This window comes from Mesoplodon bidens (assembly GCF_964165515.1).
Source record: "Mesoplodon bidens genome assembly, contig: HAP1_SCAFFOLD_118, whole genome shotgun sequence".
NCBI classification, from domain to species: domain Eukaryota; kingdom Metazoa; phylum Chordata; class Mammalia; order Artiodactyla; family Ziphiidae; genus Mesoplodon; species Mesoplodon bidens.
In genome coordinates, this window is record NW_027671260.1 from 375,724 (window position 1) to 395,880 (window position 20,157).

At 38.9% G+C, this 20,157-nt stretch overlaps 2 pseudogenes across 2 annotated transcripts in view; one reads left to right on the forward strand and one right to left on the reverse strand.

The window, feature by feature from the left end:
• LOC308611648 (centrosomal protein of 78 kDa-like) overlaps positions 1-20,157 on the reverse strand; it is a 400,758-nt pseudogene that overhangs the window by 237,861 nt on the left and 142,740 nt on the right. The gene's annotated exons all lie outside the window — the stretch shown is intronic.
• On the forward strand, positions 60-19,929 carry LOC308611646 (centrosomal protein of 78 kDa-like; annotated as a pseudogene). The gene is made up of 8 exons: positions 60-81; positions 2,108-2,243; positions 3,434-3,483; positions 4,896-5,026; positions 14,060-14,137; positions 15,592-15,758; positions 16,820-16,991; positions 17,901-19,929. The product of its transcript is annotated as a centrosomal protein of 78 kDa-like (transcript).

Here is a 20,157-nt window from a genome sequence, read left to right on the forward strand (position 1 = left end):
CAACGTGCGATTAAGCTATCCGGCGTCTTGTCGTCTCGCGAGAACTTAGCCTTAAAGGGATGAAGACTTTCGCCAAGAGCTGTTGGTTTAAAAGTATTTAGAGGAAACGGTTCTAAGAAGGACATGGATTCTCCCGCGCGCCTCCGCTACCCCCTCCGCTAAAGAGAGTGATATTTTAATAATCAAATAGTACATTCAAAGAAGTTAAGATTTGTGATATCACACTAATTAGATATTATTATTAAAAATTTATATCCTATGTAAAGCATTCTTAAAATAGCTACATTGACTTTTGCTATGATATTAGAAATGGAAGGATATATAAATAAAACATGTATATGTACAACATATTTGGAATTCTGTAAAATTAGTACAGAATAATAGGGCATCATGGAATGAGAACAGTTAAACATTTTTTTTTAGTTAGCATGATTAAACAAAGTGGAAATGTAACTGCAGTATACAAGCTCATTGAGCTCTTTTAAGAGTAATTTTATTTCTTGGGCTTTTTTTTTGTATTTGCCTCAGTTATTTGGAGACATAGAGGTAAGCCAAATCAGTATCTGGGTATATACCTAGATCCAGGGGAGTATAGGGGTGAAATAATGGTGTGAATTGTGTCACATTTATATTGTACTTATGTATGCCTAATAAAAGATGGGAACTTTTATTAGAAATTTTTTAATCTCCTAACAAGAAAAGTGTAATTTTAAAAAATTTTAATACATATATATATATATATATATATTTGTGTGTGTGTGTGCGTGTGTGGTACGCGGGCCTCTCACTTTTGTGGCCTCTCCCGTTGCGGAGCACAGGCTCAGCGGCCATGGCTCACGGGCCCAGTCGCTCCGCAGCATGTGGGATCTTCCCGGACCGGGGCACGAACCCGTGTCCCCTGCATCGGCAGGTGGACTCTCAACCACTGCGCCACCAGGGAAGCCCTCCTATATATTTTTAAGAGGCATGTAAATCACAGAGGATCGTGTGGTGATTATCAATAAGCTACACTCTATGAAATATTTGTCCTATATTACCGAATACACTCCATTTTACCCTGCATCCTAATGCTGCTAAAATATAGTAGAAAGCAGCAGCATAGCACAGGGAGATCAGCTTGGTGCTTTGCGATGACCTAGAGGGGTGGGATAGGGAGGGTGGGAGGGAGGCTCAAGAGGGTGGGATATGGGGACATGTGTATGCATATGGCTGATTCGCTTTGTTGTGTAACAGAAACTAACACAGAATTGTGAAGCAATTATACTCCAATCAAGATCTATTAAAATAAATAAATAAAATAACATAAAATATAGTAGCTTTGAAGGATAAATATAACCATTTTAACCTATGATGTTTGTTTTCAGTAAATTCAAATTAAATATTTAAATGTGAATTTTAATATATGGCTTGTTCTAAGTCAAATATTAACACGTAGGTCTAGTTTTTGCAACCAAATGTTTCCTATAAAGATACTTGCCTCTTTACTACTGAAATATAGGGTAAGTCTCCACATTTCACTCTTTCATCCAGTGGGTTTCATTTGTTTTTTTGTGCGTTTTCTATATGAAATCAAAGGAGCAGTGAAGGTTGACAGGCTTATAGGAGGGTAAAATTGACTCACCTACCCCCCAGCAACTTGCAGCCTTATAACTTGTATTGTTTTTACATAGAAAAATTCATCTTAAATTTAACTTTTGGTCTACTTCTGAAGATTCTGTTTGGCAGAAGTCATGGGTGTATCTGTGTTTCTGTGTCCTTGAGATTCAGAAATGCCAAAGGTGTCCTAAGATTCAGGAAACTTGAGTGTTTCTGCATGATACATAAAATGTATCATACTTTGGGATTTTTTTTAAACTTTTATTTTTGCATTTCTGCACATCTCAATACTTTTGTTTTAGTTAAAATAACTTGTTACTGTAGAGAACTTATGTTTTTTAAAAATGCTGGCTTATGGAAAACCTTTGTACAAAACCGATCCTCTTTTTAATGGGCTTGGCATCGTTGTCAAGTGCCTTTTTGATTCCTTTCGACGTGTGCACGTGTGACATTTGCTCTGTAGACCTTTGGTGCATCTTGATTCCTTCTTTTCATGCTTTGTCAAACGTAGTCTTGGCCGCAAAGAAGCCTGTAAGTAATGGAAGGAAATACTCTGCTGGTAAAGAATGTTACCCTCCTGAAGCGCTACCACCTGGAGTGTCTGGTTTCCGGCCATTGTGTCCTGCAGAAAGTGCAAAAAGCAACAGGTAACCTGTTTGCATTCCCTGTCTTTTTCAGTCATTTAGAGTTCTTTATTTTGGAACTTGTATTATGTGGGTGGTCTCTGGTATTTTGTGTAGAGGAAAAAAGGTAACTCACACATGGCTTCTGCCTAATGAGCCCTCTAAGGAAGAAAAATTAAAAGTAATTGGGAGTTTCAAGTTGTTTCTCAGGTGTCACAACAGAGGTAACTCCGTGGGAGTCTTGAGGAGACTAAAATGATCACCAATTGTGCATGTGAGGAAAGTTTCATTAAAGGCAGGTGTAGCTGAGTGAAGCCCTACAGCACAGAAGTAGGAATTTGGATACGTACGAATGGGAAAAAAGACATTTTAGGCATGGGAAATAGTTTAATGCAGAATGGATGAAAAATATGCATTAGACCTATTCTAAATCAACTGGCTTATTAACTCAGTAAATCAGATTTAGTGAGTCAAACCAGCATTACCTGATTTCTTATCCAGGGGATAGCTGTTCATAGTAATTTTTGTCACAGAACAGTAAATAAAATGGTTGAATTATAGCTTTAGGCTTGCTAAGTGAAATAGATGGCTCTAGATGATCTTCAGGTGACTTACTTGGTAGTAATCAGGAAATTGGGGATTAACAATTGCTTAAGAAAACAAAGAGAATTGATTTTAAATAGTACTTGAAGTAGTTACTGTGTAAAATATCTGTTCAGTTGCTCATGTTAAATGGATGTTTCTAATCCCCACTGGACAACCGACTACTTTTTTGCAAATGGTAATGTGAATTGCTGTTGCATAAACTATAGTGTTGAATCCCCAGTGTTTGCACTTGAGTTTCACAGCTCTGTGGTTTCCTGTCTTCTTCCTGAGACACTTAATCGCAGGTCCATCCTCCTCACACAGGGGGGTAAATTAGAGAACGATTAATATCACCATTTAAAGAAGAGAGACTGAAATCTCAACCATCCTGAACATAGGAGCTGAAGGGGCCTCTCAGCAGTTCAGAGAGTTATTACCAAGCCAGTAGGCTGAATTCTGTTCTGTTTTCTCCGTAGCAGAGCCCTCCAGGTCCTTGTTTTGAGCTTATTTATTTTTATACACAATTCTGTATGGATACTGTTCATACTACTAAATAGTTGTATTAACTGGGTTTAACTGGTGATGTATTTACATAAAGATCTAACTTCGTTTTGTTGCTATCTTTTTAGGGGCTTTCCATTCATCAAAGCTGGTGATGTACGTAATCAGTTGGTGGTGTGTAGCTATCATATTTATGATATATAGGGCTTGAATTGGGAAAGGTGGATGGTCATTCTTCTTGCTTTTTAAACTGACAGAGCCTTCCAAGAAGCATTTCCCTCTCTGAAATAAATCCATGTAAAACATGTTTGGTCGCTCTCCCAATGCAACTGTGTAGTTGTGTGGATTTGGCACACAACGGGCAGCCTTGTGGTGATGTCTGTAAACAAGGAATCCTGTTTTCCAGTCCGCAAATCAGCTGTTACCCAGTGAAACGAACTTGACTGCCATTTCTGACCCCTCACATGGAGCTGTCATACTCAAGAATGTTCACATGTTTTCAAGAAACGTTGTTTGCGGGCTATATGTACAAATTCCTGATCTGAAAGCCAATATAAAGCAACATCTCCCAAACCTCTGCTCTCTCACCAAGACCACACACATTCCCTCGCTTATGGCCTCGTGGCAAGCTAATACTGTCAGTATCAGACTCTCCTTCCCAGTGGTCTTGGGAGACTGCATAGTTGCTCTGTGAAAGGCACCACTGCTGAGGTTGAGAGAAGAGCATCTTGGGTGTCAGTCCTGGCCTTGCATTCCCAGAGAGAGGGGTGTGCACCTCGTTCTCCTGTTAGGGTTTTCCTATGCTGCAGGGTTTGCTGCTTGTTGTCAAAATGATGTCCTAGTGACTTGTCTTCTGCGTGGTTTATAATCCCAGCACAGTTCTTTATGATCTGTAGACTTTTATGGGGTTGTGGCCAGGTCAGTTTTTAAATGTTTGGAAATGTCCTATTGAACAACATTGCAGTGGCAGTGAAGCTTGCTGGGAGAATTGTTGCCCTAGTTTTGGCTTAAGGGTGGTGAGAAGATGAAATTTTTGATGGGTCAGTTTTAGTTGTGTATGTGTATGTGATTTATTTTTTAAAATTCTAATGTCTATTATTCACAGCTTAGATATGTTGACTTCCTGATTATTCATCAGTCCCTTTACTGATGTATTTTCCTCTGAAAAACTACATTTTCTTCCAGACTGTTTTTGTCTGATGGTGAAGAATAAATTTTTCATTTGCAGTATAAAGTTGATCTGAGAAAAAATGTTTACCTTGGATCTTCACTTGGCTTCTGTGAAAGAAACTTAATAAAATAATATGGGCAATTCCCATTACTAATCCTAACCACGTACAACAGAGGTCTGTACAGTAACATAGCAAAAATAAGTTCCTGTACTTTTACTTAGTCATTGCCTGTTTTACACTAAAGAGCAGTGAGAGACATTTATAAAGAATGATACCTCAGATCACTTTTGTTAAATGTCCTCTAATATTTGGATATTTGGTATCTGGCTTGTGTTGTCTTTTATACAATCTTGTCTTCTTTCTTTGCACTTTAGTTTAACAACTCTGTGGTTTCCTATCTTCTTCTTGTGACACTCAGGTCCATCAGAATTTCCTGTGACTGTGACAGTAGAGAGTCCTTCCTCCTCAGAAATCGAAGAGGTCGATGATTCCTCAGAACGTGTTCAGGAGGAGCCAGAGAAAATCCGTTTGAAACAAGAAGCATTGCAGGTACAAAGTTATCACTTTAAAGCTCTAGAGAAGATTATTTTTCAAACGGAAGGCTGATTGCAACACAGCACAGCTTGTGTGAGGGTTCTGTTTTCTCCTCCCATCTGCGTTGTATCCCCTTGAATGGTTCCTTAAGCTTAGACCAAGGTGAATGGTGGACATTTGAACTCTAAGAAACTAAAATCAAAACATGTCGTTAGTAATATATTTTTCTTTGCTTAGAAGCTTAGTATTTTAGATTTAGGGAGAAGCTTAGTGATCATAAGATAAGGAAATTGAGTTCTGAATGAATACAGTCAGCTGATTCAGTGCTCTTGTTTTACAGATGAGAAAATAGACAGTTCTAGTTGAACTCTCTTTTTATAAGAGGAAAATATGGCCTCATTTTAAATAAAAGTAAAGTTGAAAAAAGTTTTGATGTTGATATTCTCCTTTCCTAAAATCAAAAATATCAAGAAGCTACATTCTATTGCCAAATAAACCTGACCTCTAATGTCATTCCATACTTTTGTTTGTATGGACAGAAAAGAAAAATTGATTTTTATAAGAAATTTTTGCACCTCAAAATTAATATATTTATTTTATTTCAACTTTAATGCAGAGCTGAACATTTCTAGTAAATAAAGGAACACCATTTGGGGGGGACCTTGTCTTTGTGCTACAAAGTCCATGTTTAATTTTTTAAAATTATTTAATATGATTTTCTCTTCGTATGAAACATGACACTTGACAGGTTTCAGAACTAATTATCCCATTATTGTAGGACTACGGGAACTACTCTTTGATTTTCAAAAGAGAAAGTTAGATTTTTATTTTTTAATTAAAATTAATGATAATATAGAGAAATTTTAAGAAAATAACTTAGAAAATTATGAAATGTTAGAGTAGGAGAAATCTATAGTTCATGTAGAGTTACTCCCTTTCGTTTTATAAATGCGCACCTACAATTTGTAGAACGTAAGTGGTTTATTAGTAAATGGCAGAGTATGACTAGACCCTAGAGCATCTAACCCGCATTCCTTGTTATTTTAGATGTGGTGTATTCATTTCCTTCACGAATAGACCATGAGATTGTATTTGTAAAAGCAGTAATAGACAGTGGGGAAGTCCAAGAAGTTTAAACACTGGGACCACAGAATAGCAGATTCAGAATGCACTGAGAACCCTTTTAGCTCTTCTCTGTTTTGACAAGACACTACAATGATGGTATCAAAGTGTTTAAGTATATATGCACACAACTATCAAGAGATTTCAACATAGTTTTGAAAGAAGACAGGTGGAAGAGTGTGAAACTGAAGCAGTAGAACAGAGGAAAAGCATCACCTAGAATATGCACAGGGACCACGTGCAACTGAGGAGGATTCTGACCCCACCTGAAAAAGTAGCCCCATGCTCAGGTGCGCATATAGGAGAGAGGGTGGAGTTAGTTAAAAGTGTGACCAATAGGGGAGCTCATTGAAGGGATGTGTTTGGAGGAGTGGACTCCCTGCCCCGCCCTAACCCTCCTGAAATGAGATGATTTCATTTTGAAGACAGTGAAACTGGCGAGAACTGGGGCAGCTACTGTGAGTTTTTACACCCTAGAAAACTGTTTTTGGGGGAGATCCTGTTACAGTTACTCCCCGCTTCTTCCTGCATAAGAAGCCAATCAATCGTTGACTTCAGGGAGCTTTCTGTGCTCATTCTTAAATAGAAAATAACTGTCATTTGCCTGTTAGTTGAGTAAAGCTTACAACATGAGAGAGGGGGAAAGAGTGCAAACATATCCTAGTAGGACCAGGGACAATTTAGGGCACAGAATAATTTAAGAAAAAACCCTAATTAGCATCCTGAGAGAGGTTTAAAAAGAGCTAGCAACTATAAAATAAGACTAGGGTATTAATGAAAAGGAGAATGGTCAGAAAGCAAGAGAGGTCTCCTGGAAATGAAAATATGGTTGCTGAAATAAATTCAGTAGGAATTTAAAAAATTTCTCAGTATATAAAAAAGAAAGACACAATGGAAAATGTGATAGAAATATGTTAGAGAGGCTGCATCTGGGAGATCCCACATGTTACTATTAGAAAGTCCAGACCCAGAAAAAAAATGGAGGGAAGCTGTCAAAGGGCAACAAAATTCCCCACAGCTGAAAGTAGACATCAGGCCTCAGATTGAAAATAGTTATGCAAGATGAGTAAGAATAGACTCATACCTAGGCACCCTTCATTGTGAAACTTTAAAATACTGAAAAAATAAATTAAAATAGAATAAAATACTGAGAGGATACATCCATTCCAGAGAGAAAAATACTGGTCACCTAAAAAAAAAGGTTACAATCTGACTTTATCATACTTGTCATGAGCACCATGGATCCTGGAAGGCATTAGAAAGATACCTCCAAAGTTTTTCAGGCACATAATTTTCACCCTAGGGGTTTGTATCCAGCCAAACTATCAGTCATACGTGGAGGCTGAAGAAGATATTTTGTACCCAAAGAAATTTGAAAAATTGACCTCCTGTGCTACACCTTAAGCTATTTATAGACATAATCCAGCAAAATGAGGCAATAAACCAAGAAGGAAGGTAATAGGGGATTCAGTGCAGATTGCAGCTAGTCTAGAGTGGAGAGGCTTCTATTGATTGTGTGATTGAGAGCTTAGAAATACCTTGAGGCATATCGTACTTACTAGGTGTTAGGCACTGTTGGAAGGGAGGAGGGAGAGGAAGAGGAGAAGGAACTTGAACTCCAGAGGAGAAAAGGCTATACGGACATAAACCTGAAGCACACTGAACCATGGTTGATTTTTAACCTACTATTGGTGAGGAAGGGAAGAATCCACTTCAACTTGACACTATAGATGTCCCCCTTTTCAGTGACACACAGGGGTAATGACCACCTATCTAATTTGTTGTCGAAACCGGAACTTGTCCAAACTCCTTACACTTCAATAGTGTAAGGAGGCATTCTAATGCTGTAACATCAGGACAACAGGTATAAACTGGAACAGCCCAAGGCGGCTTGGGGTATGTGGTCACCCTGCACAAGGGCAGTGACACTGGCACAGTATGGAACGAGGTATAGTCTATACACAGAGACACAGTACATCTGCAGTGGGCAATATTAATTTCATTGTAATAATGGCAATACTGTCTTGGTTTGCAGCTTTTATTGCCAACTTGCATGTAATCACAAATAACTAAAGTAAACTATACTTAGTATGTATTAGTATTAACTTGGTATGTACTGAAATGTATTGTGTACTAGTATGTACTTAGCATATATTAGGCTCTAAGTGTTTTTGCATATATTAACTCATTTAATCCTCTGAATAGCCTTATGAGGTTGGTGCTAATATCATTCCCACTTTTGAGAGCAGGAAGCTAAGTCAGGGAAGGAACTTGCCCAGGCTGTACCTAATTTAAGGTTGGATCGAGGCTTTGAGTTTAGGCTCTCTGCCTGTTCTCTTAAACCTTACTCCGTACTGACTCTCAAGTAACAGAAGACTTAACTGCACATAGAACAGAATATAAATTTCAACTTTGACAACGTAACAGCTGGGTTTGGAAGGTAGACAGGAGGTAGAAAAAAGGGAAGATGGTAAGAATGTCCTCATTTTACAAAGCGTGACGTTGAGAGAGCTTCTAGTTGATCAACAATGTAGGTTTTTAAGTATATGACTACAAGTCAAAGAGATCATGAGCAGTGGAATAACTCATGATGACATAACTTTACTGAGCAGTGTGGACATAGGAAAGAGTGTAGAGGAACTAAACCCTTACTTATTAGTAAGTTAGAAAGTGAACTGATAACGCCTCCAATTTAGTGAGAAAATAGTCATGTAAGAGTATTACTTGGACATGGAGAAGAATTCAAAATAACAATAGTTGGACCTCCCTGATGGCGCAGTGGTTAAGAAACTGCCTGCCAAGGCAGGGGACACGGGTTCGAGCCCTGGTCCGGGAAGATCCCACATGCCACGGAGCAGCGAAGCCCGTGCACCAGAACTACGGAGCCTGTGCTCTAGAGCCCGTGAGCCACAACTACTGAGCCCACGTGCCACAACTACTGAAGCCTGCGCGCCTAGATCCTGTGCTTTATAACAAGAGAAGCCACCGCAATGAAGAGTAGCCCCCGCTCGCCGCAACTAGAGAAAACCTGCACGCAGCAACGAAGACCCAATACAGCCAAAAGTAAATAATAATAATAAAATAATAAAAAATAACAATATTTGATGTAAACCTCATAAAAAAGGAAATCCATACAGCCAGTAAACACAGAAAAGTGTACGACTTCATGAAGTAATAAGTGAAAAGTGAGTCAAAACCAAGGAAACTACATGTCAATCAGATTGACAAATACATAAATAAAAAGTCTGGTAGTATCAGGTATTGTAGACCTGAAGTACTATGGGAATCTTCTACCCTGTTTATACTGGAGTATAAATCGACACAACTACTTTGGAAAGCATTTAGCACTCTCCATCAACTGAAGGTATATAAATAGCCTGTGAGCCAGCAGCCCTCACCCCCGCCCTGTGTAAATGCACCAGAATAACGGGTACAGCAGGATTCCTGTCCATGATTTGCATTAGCACAAACTGAAAACAAACCAAATGTCCATTAAGAGTCAAAAATTAAATAAATGATGTGTATTTGTACAGTGGGAAAACTATCCAGCAATAAAATTGAATGAACTAGAGCTACAGGCAGCAATGTGGATGAATTTTTTAAACCAATGTTGAGAGAAAGAAATAAGATAGAAAAGACTTCATATACTATGATCCTGTACATAAAGTTAGATGTTGACACAACTAAACTCTTTTGTTAGGGATGCATGCAGGTTAAAGGAAATGACTGTCAAGAAATGAGGTTGGTGTTTAACCGGGAAGAGGGAAGGAGCTTGTGATGAGAAAAGGATATGGGGGGTTTTTGCGATGCTGACAGATTCGAGTAGTGCTTATGTAAGTATTCTCTTTTTATTTGTCACATTGACAGTTTTGTTCTGTGCACTTCTCAGTACCCATATCGTATTTTACAATTAAAAACTGCGTAAAGAATCGGTCGCTTCTTGAGTGCTGGATGTGGGAGTGGGATGAGACCGTTTCATTTTAAGCCCTTCACTACTGTTTGCATTCGCATGTTCATTCATTCAGCATTAATTGCACATATTCTATGTACCAAGCACTCTTCTAATTTTATATGTGTTTTAACTCATGTAATTCTCACAAGAGCTCTGTAATATGGGAGCTTATGTCCATTTTATAGATGAGGAAGTTGAGGCCTAGAGTTATACAACTTGTCCAAGGTTATGTAGCTAATGGGTAGTGCCAGGCCCATTTGCCTCAGAGAATCTGAATATTTACAATATAATCTAAAAGAGAAATTTAATTACTAATTATAAGCAAAAAAATTGCACATTAAAGAAGATGACAAGTTTTCATCTATCCAGTTAGAGAAAAACACACAGTCTGTCTTTCACACACGTACATCTTATATGTACGTGTGTGGCAGGGATTTTCCTTATTAAGCAATTATTTATTGACCGTCTACGTTGTGCTAGGCACAGGTGCTGGGGATAAACACTTAATAAAATACACCCCCTATCTTCAAATAACTTGCACTCTAAGTGAGGAAGTAAGCCAACAGTTACAGTAGAGGTTATATACCAAGTGATACATCGCTGATGGCAGTGTAAAATCTCAGAAATCTTTTGGAAAGAAGTCTGGAGATAGGTACCTCAGAGCCTTAAAAATGTTCATTTGCTTTGATCTCAAACTCATTTTTATGGATTTATTGTAAGAATGTTATTCTCAATATGGAAAAAAGCCTTCATGCATAAAAACGGTTATTTTGTCTGATAATACTGAAAAGTTGGAAAGAATTTAAATCTGTAAAATGGTTAACCAGTAAACCCACTCAGTGGAATATTTTGTAGCCCACACAAAAAAATCAAGGTTATGAATCCCCTGATTATATGAGAAATGATTGATTACAATGTTAAATGGAGAAAAGTTGAACATAAAATTTGATATCCAATATGATGGGAGCTTTGCCCCAGAAAAATCACCCTAGCTGGTGTACAGAAGGGTGGAATGGAGAGCAGATGGAAGGAAGGAAAATTATTCCAAAGCCTTATCATTAGTCTTACTTAAGTAATAGAATATCAAGCAATTTTACTTTCTAACTTTTTTGGTTCCATATTTCCATGTAAGGGACATGAATTCTGAATATTTTGTAGGAGGAGGGTACACTTTTTCACAAAAATTGAACACTGTGTTCTAATTCCCTCCATTAGAGGGAGAAACTGTTGCATGTAATTGCACTTTGATGTGCTATTTAGAACCAGTCAGGAATTTTAGTCTACTTTCCTCTGACCGTGCTGAGGGTTTTTTGTTTTTTTGTTTATTTGTTTAGAATTTCTTTGAAATCAGTTTTAGAAGATTGACTAAACCATTATATTAAAAGTAGAGGAATTTTGCAATTTTTTCCCCTTTTTCCCCATTGAAAACTTGACTGGCTTTAGTAATGAAACATTAAAGAATTTGAAGTTCTTAGACTGTCAATTTTTTAAACATGTTCTGAATATAAAAATATATGTTCATTGAGCAAATGTTTGAAAACAATGAATAACTTCTTGAAGGAAATAAAAGCCACCTCTGCATGTACACACACCTAATCTGTTCTTTTGTCTTAAAAAAGTATCAGAAATATTTTGCCATGTCACTAACTACTCTTCTACATCAGAGAATTTGATTAAGCTTATGCATCATCTCCCAGGAAAAACGCACAGATATATTTTGAATGTAGCACTCCTGAAGCCCATTCATGAACTCTGGTTGAGACCTCTTGTCATTCTTAGTGGCTTCATAGAGCATTCCTTCAGACGATGAGCTGTTTTTATTTAAACCAGTCCCAATTCGGAGGCTCTTAGCTTTCTTCTAGGGTTTGGTTATCAACAATCTTATGACATCATGTTGGTAGATAAATCTTTGCCCACATCTTTGATTTCCTTAGGGTAAACTCCTGATGTAGGATTGTTGTTAGGTACCAAAAGCTACTCTCCAGAAAGTGATACCAGCTCCTCTCCCAATGATGGCAGGTAATAGAGTTCCTCATTCTTTAAGTGATTGTTCAAAGCAGTTAACATGTATAAATATACCTTACTGTTTTCATAAGTATAGGTATTATGATTGTTTATCACTGCGTAAGAAACCACCCCAAAACAGTGGCCTAAAACAATGACAATCATTTATTTTGTTCACGAACCTGGAGGTTGAGTAGAATATTAATTCTTTTACTACACTCTTACTGACTGAAAACAATACCTATTTGACTAGCTCAGAGTTCTGTAGGTCAGAAGTCCAGGCACAGCGTGACTGGGCTTCCTGCTCAGATACACACGGGAACATGTGGGTTCCCTCCTGAGAGTGTTAAAGCACGTGAAATTTAAGTGTAAGATATTGAGCCCCAAACGTTGGATGTTCACCATAGTTTGTGTGGGCCACAGAGCTGAAATCAAGATGTCAGTCTGGCTGTGTTAGCGTCCAGAGGCTCTGGGAAAGAATGCCTACAGGCTTCTTCCGGCTTGTTGGCATAATTCAGATTCTGGAGTTGCAGGACAGAGGTCCCCATTTCCTTGCTGGCTGTCAGTCGGGGGAGAGTTTCAGCTCCTAGAGGCCTCTCGCTTGCCTTCTCTGCCGCAGCATTGGACTTCTTCAGAGCCAGCAATGGAGAGTCTCCCTCTTGTCCCTTTTGTACTTCAATTCAGGAAGAGTTCAGGTCCTTTTCGTGGGGTGCCTGAGTAGGCCACATCCACCTAAAGTAATCTCCCTATCTTAAAAGATCAACTGATTTTGAACCTTAATTCCATGTGCAAAATCCCTTCACTACAGCACCTACATTTAGAGTTTGATTGGATAAGTGGAAGGTTTGTGTACTTCAGTAAGTGGTCATCTTGGAGGCTCTGTCAGAATTCTGCCTATTGCAAGCAGTGTCCCCACTTCAAGGACCGAAGTGTCTTAGCTCCTAAAACTCCTAAGATAGTTTATCAGTGTTCATTTTATTTCAGTGACCTTGGTGAAGGGAAGACTACCACCGCCGTGAGCAGGAATGGCAGCCAGCTTCCTGAGTCCACAGTGTGGCTCTGCTACTTAGTGGTGTGACCTTGGCTGTGCTGCTCTACTTACTCTACTTCTCTGCCTCTGTTTCCCTCATCTGTAAAATAACATGGAGTTAGTGATCGTTCTTTCCTCGTAGGGTTTTTTGTTTTATAAATTTATTTTTGGCCGCGTTGGGTCTTCGTTGCTGCTCGCCAGCTTTCTCCAGTTGCGTCGAGCGGGGGGCTACTCTTCGTTGCGGTGCGGTGGCTTCTCTTATTGCGGAGCACAGGCTCTAGGCGCGCAGGCTTCAGGAGTTGTGGCACGTGGGTTCTAGAGCGTAGGCTCGGTAGTCGTGACGCACAGGCTTAGTTGCTCTGCGGCATGTGGGTTCTTCCTGGACTAGGGCTCGAACCCGTGTCCCCTGCACTGGCAGGCGGATTCTTAACCACTGTGCCAGTAGGGAAGCCCCCTCTTAGGGTTTTGATGATTCGATTATTTAATACCCAGGGAACTCCAGGAACAGTGCTTGACTGTAAATTGCTTTAAAAGTGATTACTTTTTTAAAACATGCTTTTGAATCTGCAATTATGCAATTCAGGTATGCTAAGCAGGTTCGTTAATAGGACTTCCTGCTATAAAGAGACCCACAAATAAAAATAGAATTTTTCTTTCTTGGTCGTAATTTCTTATTTCTGACTTACTATGTTATATGCATATGCCTTTTATGGTGGGCTGCCACAAATTTATGTTGGAAAGAGTGGAATTTAAATAAATCTTTGCAAATTTGATAGATTTTGATCATTCATTTCACTGGCATGGTATAATATGACCAGTAGCAGACTAAAATCTGAGTTCACTTCTGGCTCTGCCCCTAAATCCTGATGAGACCAATAGCTGGAAAGGCTTTTGGATATTATACTATGAATTACTTATAATATTGACTCTGTTTGTTTAGGAAACCCTGGAGGAGTGCCTAAAGCAGTTAAAGGAGGAAAGAGTAATAAGACTGAAGGCTGATAGACGAGTCAGTGAGGTAAACACGTTTCATCTGCTTTTGAGAGTGTTTTGGTTTATTTTGATTTGATTTTAAGCCATATACACATATTTTGTAAGCTTTAAAACTGTAATATGTTGCAAATCGGTGGTATCATATGGACTTTTGCATTTACTGGTATTTAGTGATCATATGATCTATATTCCAGAAAGCATGTTTTTAAAGATGTGAAAAGCTCGTTTTGTGTATGTGTGTGTGTGCTTTTATATGACATTAGTTTATTTCCTGTTCATGATTCTTTGATTCAAGAAGGCACTTTCTGTGCATGTATTGTATATACAGTAACATAAAAGACATGATGAGACTCTCCTGGCAATGAATTAGGAAAGTGAATCATTTAAATAAATTTAAGATATTGGAAAACTTCTAAGAATGCAATGAAAGATAAAAATATATACTATGAGAATTACATTAGGTAATGTGCATGAAAGCAGGGCATAATCTAAAAAGTTCTATCTAAATATAATTTATCACAGGGTGAGTGTAGGGAGGAATTTTTGAAAGTGCATCCATTGGATTGGCAGACACTCATTCAATAAATGTTGAACACCTGCTCATGTAAGGCAAAAGGGGCATCATGAACATTAACGGCCTTTCTGAGAAATACGAGAGTTGAGCTTACAGGGGGTTTTAAGTGCGTAGATGCTGAGCGGAAGGGGAAGAGTGCACGGGGGTGAATATGTTGAAGAAGCCAAAGAAAATATTGGTGATCGTACATTTAATAAATTGGGTTGGGTATGATTTAGGACTTTTAAACGTAAGCATTAGATATTTTACTCACTAAAGTTAATTCTTAACATTCATCAGAGTTGTAATATGTTTTGTTCAAATCAGATTCTATAATTCACTTTCTAATTTAAGGGAAACTTAAAGCAGGTCATTTTCTAATGTGGAATGAGGCTCCATTATGAATTGAACCAGTTAGAAATGTGATCTTTTGTGAAAGATCATTAATAAAACGGTAACTTGGGTTTATTTATATACCACCTAAGGGTTATATAGGAAACTTTGTTGGGTGCCTGTGGGCTTTGGTTATTATGTGATATGGTCTCTGTCTTTACTGGCGGAGGGTTACATTAATTATAAAATAATTACATTTTGAGTGTTTTAGTTTTGTTCCTTGAAACTAGGCAAGACTACTTTTTCTTTGTTTGTTGTTTTTTGGGTTTTTTTTTGCGGTATGTGAGCCTCTTACTGTTGTGGCCTCTCCCGTTGCGGAGCACAGACTCCAGACGCACAGGCTCAGCGGCCATGGCTCACGGGCCCAGCCGCTACGCAGCATGTGGGATCTTCCCAGAGTGGGGCACGAACCCGTGTCCCCTGCATCGGCAGGCGACTCGCAACCACTGCGCCACCAGGGAAGCCCAAGACAAGACTACTTTTGATGACAATGAGAAAAAATCATGTCAGACGTTTTCAGTCTTCTTGTATAGCTGGAACATGAAAATGCCCAGTTAAGAAACACAACTTTCTCTTTGTCTGAAGCCCTTCATGCCCACTCATTGACAAGCATGATCCTGGATGATGAAGGTGTTTGGGGCAGCACTGAGAATTCTTTTCAGAAGTTCCATGCTTTCCTGGTTCTCCTTAAAGATGCTGGGTTAGTTCATTTCTCTTCATGGCATTCTTCTCTTTGCGACTCTAATGGTAGTTTGCTGAGGAACTGGAGCAATTTTCATCACTTACGTGGCTATATTTAGCCAAATTTAGTGTAATTATAGGTAATATAGTTGACATTTTAAAATGAGGAATTAAATTTTTTAAGAAATGCAAATAGGGAAGCCTGCTTTGGTAGAGTGGGGAGCCCATTATAAAAGAGTAACCTGTAGACAGAGTAATTAGTAGGTATAGTTGTTTTGTAAAGACTAAATTAAAGGCAGTTTTCATTGAAAATAGTCGGGAATGCATAAGAATTTTCCTATCTTTCACTTCTTTTGCTTGTTTGATAAGTTTGAATTAAAGTTATCTTTGCCTTAGACATAAAAATGATTATTAATCTGCAGGGGAGATATAGGTCAGTGGTTCTCAACCGGGAGCAATTTTGCTGAAAGAGGGAAATGGAGATTGATAGTTGATGGAGTGGTGTTTTGTCAGTGAATGAATTGGTGTTGGTGTTGGGAAGGAAGGAACAAACACATTCTTGGAAACTGGAGGAAAGGTGGTAAAGAAGTGTAGGAATGGAGGTGTGACAGGCAGTGGACAGGGTGCATGGAACATATTGAAGCTTCTAGTGAGACAGTGGGATGTCTCCTAGAGGATGAATCTGGAAATGGCTGAGGATTTGGGGGAGAGAGAGGCTTGTAGTCTGGAGTAGGATGTTAGCTTTTAAGATTTTAGAAGTAGGGCTTCCCTGGTGACGGGGTGGTTGAGAGTCCGCCTGCCGATGCAGGGGCTATGGTTTGTGCCCAGGTCTGGGAGGATCCCGCATGGCGCGGAGCGGCTGGGCCCGTGACCATAGCCGCTGAGCCTGTGCGTCCGGAGCCTGTGCTCCGCAATGGGAGAGGCCACAGGAGTGAGAGGCCCGTGTACCGCAAAAAAAAAAAAAAAAAAAAAAAAAAAAGATTTTAGAAGTATTTCATGATTGTAAGTCTGGGGAAATCTAAACTGCTCTTCTGTGATTATAATAACCTTTGTCTTTTCTCCTTTCCTCCTCTCGTCTAGCCTTGGGCAGTTGGCCACAATGGCTGGTATAGATCAGTCAGATTTTCATTTACTAGGTCGTCCCCAGATGAATTCTCCTGTTAGTAGTCCACCTAAAGAAGAAAAGAAGGCACTTGAAGAAGGAAAATCAGAATCAAAACAGGGTGCCCCATAACAAATGCAAAATAGCCAAGTAAATGGACAGAACAGCACTTAATGATTCTAAGAGTGATTAGCAAAAAGGAAATGACCAAGTCAGCGAGAAAACAATAACGATCAGTCTCTAATAGTTCACATGCCCGGGAGCTAGAAGACTCTGGAATCCTTTCGAAATCTGAGATTAGTAAATGTGGGCCCATTTCATGATACTGTACTTTTGTAAATAAGGAGACTGGAAGTTCTTGAGAAAATTTATGAGTTAAAGCAAACTATCCTTAATGAAGAAAGAAGACATTAGAGAAAATATATCCAGATTTTAAATTGTATAAATGTCTATTCTGTTCATATTTTATCTAGGTTTCTATTTGTATGCAGTCAGCTTACAATGAAGGAACACTAATGAAGGTACACATACTGATATAATTTTTAAAATAAGTAGTCCAGACATAGCTAATAGGTAACATATTAGAGTGAATCACCTGGTTATGGGAATGGGAGGGGAAAACCTGTCAGCTTTTCCTCCAGCCTCACTTGGAGCCCCCATCAGCCCATCTCAGAGTGGTCTTGGGAACTGACAGCTTGAGAACACAGTCTGGTCACAAACTATATACGGTTTACATGTGCCTGGAGGATAGAAAAGACATTAATTACCTTACAGAATAGGGTTTTATTTTTAGTGAGGGAAAGGAAATGGGTAATAACTACCCCAATCACCAAAGTCTGAAAACGTAGCGGACATAGCCTTGGATATAGCTAGGTTAAGCTGAGAATCACTTGGCAAGATATAATTACAAAAAAAACTGGCTCTGAAATCTTCTGATTAATCAATTGACTGTGTTAATAATAAGATTACAGAGTAACACTGAAGTTTTGAACTCTACTTTTTAATGGTTGGCTTTGTTCATCACTGAATTTTTGTCTTGTCTTTTGTCTTCCCCTCCACTTCCCGAAAATTACAGGTGATGCTAGGATTCCTTTGCCTCTCGACTCCTTCCGTGTCCCAGCGTCTACTCAGGAGGCCTTAGAAACTTCCAAAGACAACCTGGGGGTCCCAGTCACAGAGCAGCGGCAGGAGTCTTTTGAAGATTTCATTGCTAGAACATATTCTCCTTCAGCAGACGTCATTTCTGGAACTGGAAGTCAAAGAAAAGAAGAGGAATTATCTAGAAATAGCAGGTCTTCTTCAGAGAAAATGAGCAAAGCAGGTGAATAGACCAAAAACTACTCTGCTAAGAAACAACCTGGGAAGGACCTGCATTCCTGCTCTGACTCACCTGTAAAGCAGAAAAGCAAAGGAATTGGGCAAAATAATTCTTTGGTTAATAAACCAATTAAAAGTGAGTCTTCGAGAAAACACATTTCTGTTAAGAAAGAGAGTAGAATAGTGACTGTGTCATCAAAGACAACTAAAAGTAAACTCAGTGTACTAGAACAGTCTGAAAGTGATACTCTTGGATCTGATTGTGAATTTCAAGAAAGCATCCATACTCTATCACACCTAACGTAGGTCTAAATCTTTTAAAATTATGTTTTTGCCTTCAAATTTTCATAAATTACTTATGTTTTTATTATAGCATATGGTGTTTTCAGTTACTTGACTGGAAGCCATTAGAGAAAGATTTTTTTATCTATACTTTTTTATTATAATGAAAGTTTGGGTGTACTTTTCCTTGTAACACTTTGCACCATTCATTCAGCTAGTGTTTACTGAGGGCTTCATATGTACAGTACTTTTCTGGGTGCTGTTGCTTTCAGCAGTGAACAAAATAAAGCCTTTACTCTCCTGGAACTAGCACTCTGTGGTGGCAGAAAACATAAACAACAAAGCAGGCTAAGGGTTAAAAAGAGATGGGAATAATAAATGGAATAGTTTTACCATTTGGTTAAACATCAAACTATTATAAATCACACGGCCAGAAGCCATTGACATATTTTAATTCATAATAACCAGAGAGCCTCAAACATTTACCAAGGCACTTAACCGTGTTTATGGATTACAGCAACGCTCTGAGGTAGGGAACTCTTACCATCCCCATTTTATAGATGAACAGTCTGAGGAGACATTATGTGAGTTGCCCAGAATTACACAGCTATAAGTAAGTGGGAAGTTGCAATGTGACCCGAACCCATGCTCTTTTTTTTTTTTTAATGTATGGACTTTATTATCTTTCATTTGTTTCTGATTTATGTGAGTTTTTTCTTTAAAGATTTTTTATGCTGTCAACCATTTTTAAAGTGTTTATTGCATTTGTTACAGTATTGCTTCTGTTTTATATTTTGGTTTTTTGGCCTCAAGGCATGTGGGATCTTAGCTCCCCGACCAGGGATTGAACCCTCACCCCCTCCATTGGAAGGCAAAGTCTTAACCACTGGACCACCAGGGAAGTTCCCCTTATGTGACTATTTTTCTGGCAATTTTTTTAAATTTTATTTTTTATTGACATACACTTGAATTACAGTGTTGTGTTAATTACTGCTGTACAGGAAAGTGACTCAGTTACACATTTATGTACATTCTTTTTCATATTCTTTTCCATTACGGTTTATCACAGGATATAGGATATAGTTCCCTGTGCTCTACAGTAGGAACTTTTTGGGTTTTTTTTAAATACATGCACTTTTTAAAAATAAATGCATGTATGTATTTATTTTTGGCTGTGTTTGGCCTTTGTTGCTGCACTCGGGCTTCCTCTAGTTGAGGTGCACATGCTTCTCATTGTGGTGGCTTCTCTTGTTGCAGAGCACGGGCTCTAGGTGCCTGGACTTCAGTAGTTGTGACATCCGGCTTAGTTGCTCTCTGGCATGTGGGATCTTCCCGGACCAGGGCTTGAACCCATGTCCCCTGCATTGGCAGGCGTATTCTTAACCACTGCGCCACCAGGGAAGTCCCACGTAGGACCTTTTTGTTTATCCATCCTGTATATACACCAGTTTGCATCTGCTAATCCCAAACTCCCAATCCAACCCTCTCCCACCCCCTCCTCCTTGGCAACCGCTAGTCTATTCTCTATGTCCCTGTTTATGTTTCTGTTCACACATAGGCTGTAACCAGGCTCTTAATTACTTTGTTATCCTGTTCCCTTGTTAAGAAGGGTTTAAGGAAGGCACAGAGAGAAGCCAGTGACCACTAGAAGTGCAAAAACAGTGGGGCTGTCAGAAAGCACACCTGTCTCCTTCCCCCATTGTGAGCAGAAGTTTTA